The sequence below is a fragment of the Triturus cristatus genome, chromosome 8, assembly GCF_964204655.1.
Source record: "Triturus cristatus chromosome 8, aTriCri1.1, whole genome shotgun sequence".
Taxonomy (NCBI): Eukaryota; Metazoa; Chordata; class Amphibia; order Caudata; family Salamandridae; genus Triturus; species Triturus cristatus.
The window spans coordinates 1,148,240,570-1,148,243,266 of NC_140591.1; positions in this window are offsets into that span (position 1 = coordinate 1,148,240,570).

Below are 2,697 nucleotides of genomic sequence, written 5' to 3' on the forward strand. Positions count from 1 at the left end.
ATGGAGAAATTAGAAGAATACAACCACCGCGAACTGAGACAATTTTGCATAGAACTTGGCATTGCTACCACCGGCCTAAGTACCAAGGATGATCTAAAGCGCGCCCTTGAGTCATGGACGGAAACGGGGATCACAGGACCCTCCAACCAAAACAGCATCACACCAGAGGAGAACGCCACGGCTCCCGAGGAGCGGGGAACGGGCCTCTCACAGGAGGAAATCCGAGAAAGAGACAGGGTCAGATTACACGAGTTGGAGATGGCACGACTCAAGATGGATGGGGAACTCAAGTTAGCGGAACAGAAACTCAACCTCGAGCATATGCGGCTCCGAGAGGAACGAGAGGAAAAACAGAGACAGAGAGAGCTGGAAGAGAAAAAAATAACGCTCGAGCACGAACGCCAACTAGCGGAGATAGAACTGCGAAAACAAAATAAGGAACTGGGGGTGCCGGAGCGACCACACACCCCGGGGCCAATTGAGAAAAAAGTACATATCCCCAAGGATGTTGTCCGCGAGTATGTCCGAGAAGACGACATACAGCAGTGGTTTAAAGCTTATGAGATCGCCATGACCTCCCACCGGATCGACCGGAGTGATTGGGGAGCCGGACTTTGGGGGAGGTTCATCAACGAGGGTCGTGATGCCCTGCTGCAGCTCCCAGATCACCAAATGACGTCCTACGACCACATGTAGGCTGCCCTCCTCACCCGCTACGGCCTCACACCCGAGATGTACCGCCAGAGGTTCAGAGATTGCACCCGGATCCCAGGTACAACTTGGGTAGAGTACGTGAACTATTTCAGCCGTGCCTTCGAGGGTTGGATCAGGGGGAGTCAGGTCACCACCTACGAACAACTCTTCAACCTGATGGTATGGGAGCACCTTCAGAGAGAAAAGACCCCACTGTCTACACTAAAATGATATAATTAAGCCCAAGGATGGGTCAAATCAAATAAAGTTAAGCCTCGGGCCGGAGCGAGTTCAAAGGAATCCAAGGAGCAAAGAAAATAAAAGTAACAAATTTTATTGAGATAACAATGATCTGATAATGCTTTTAACCAAAAATGTATACAATGGTGATAGCTATAAAAACACAGTCCCACACAGAGACACAAGCAGGCACACTATCATTCACACGACACATTCATATATGTGAAAAACCAAAACAAATAAGTTCTTTATATATACAGAATTCTCCACACGTAAAAATTCCCATCCATATTGGAGACGGGCTGATCCAGTCCCGTTAGGTGGAAATAGTTAAAGTTCTTCCAAAGGGCCCACAAGGACAGGAGCCAACGCACGTTTCGGTGTAAACTACACCTTCATCAGGGCAACGACGATGTGCGGTGTGTGGGACAACACAAAACGGATCTTTCACAGAACTGTATGAAAGAATAAACTTTTCAAATCAATATGGAGGCTACAAATGCTAAACGTCAAGGGTACAGAAGTGTTCACGGGGAAGATGAAATACACTGTATTCCTAATTCAAATTTAGGGTACTGCAGTCAGAAGGCCACCCCCATTAGGCCTATCAGAGGTAGATCCCCAGATTGGGTAGGTCCAGCCACAGGGAGTATTTCTTTTGCTGATGGTCCAATCGGGTGGTACGCGAATAGTCCACAAGTAGATTCTCGAAGACTCAACTTTCGGAGGGGGGGGGGAAATGGGGTTTGGTCGGAAACAAACGAGATGAGGCAGATGTCCAGTTCGTCAATGAAGAGATAATCTTGAATGAGCACGATGCTTAAACGAACGTCTATTCTAGCAGGATGAATGCAGTGGTGTCGGTTCCGAGTGGCGACCAAACCCCATTCCCCCCCCCCTCCGAAAGTTGAGTCTTCGAGAATCTACTTGTGGACTATTCGCGTACCACCCGATTTGACCATCAGCAAAAGAAATACTCCCTGTGGCTGGACCTACCCAATCTGGGGATCTACCTCTGATAGGCCTAATGGGGGTGGCCTTCTGACTGCAGTACCCTAAATTTGAATTAGGAATACAGTGTATTTCATCTTCCCCGTGAACACTTCTGTACCCTTGACGTTTAGCATTTGTAGCCTCCATATTGATTTGAAAAGTTTATTCTTTCATACAGTTCTGTGAAAGATCCGTTTTGTGTTGTCCCACACACCGCACATCGTCGTTGCCCTGATGAAGGTGTAGTTTACACCGAAACGTGCGTTGGCTCCTGTCCTTGTGGGCCCTTTGGAAGAACTTTAACTATTTCCACCTAACGGGACTGGATCAGCCCGTCTCCAATATGGATGGGAATTTTTACGTGTGGAGAATTCTGTATATATAAAGAACTTATTTGTTTTGGTTTTTCACATATATGAATGTGTCGTGTGAATGATAGTGTGCCTGCTTGTGTCTCTGTGTGGGACTGTGTTTTTATAGCTATCACCATTGTATACATTTTTGGTTAAAAGCATTATCAGATCATTGTTATCTCAATAAAATTTGTTACTTTTATTTTCTTTGCTCCTTGGATTCCTTTGAACTCGCTCCGGCCCGAGGCTTAACTTTATTTGATTTGACCCATCCTTGGGCTTAATTATATCATTTTAGTGTAGACAGTGGGGTCTTTTCTCTCTGAAGGTCTCCGTTGTTCCCTCTTCCCCTGTCTACCCATCCTATTCTTAGGGACCCCCCTTCTTATGAATGGTATGGGAGCACCTGTCAAACAAC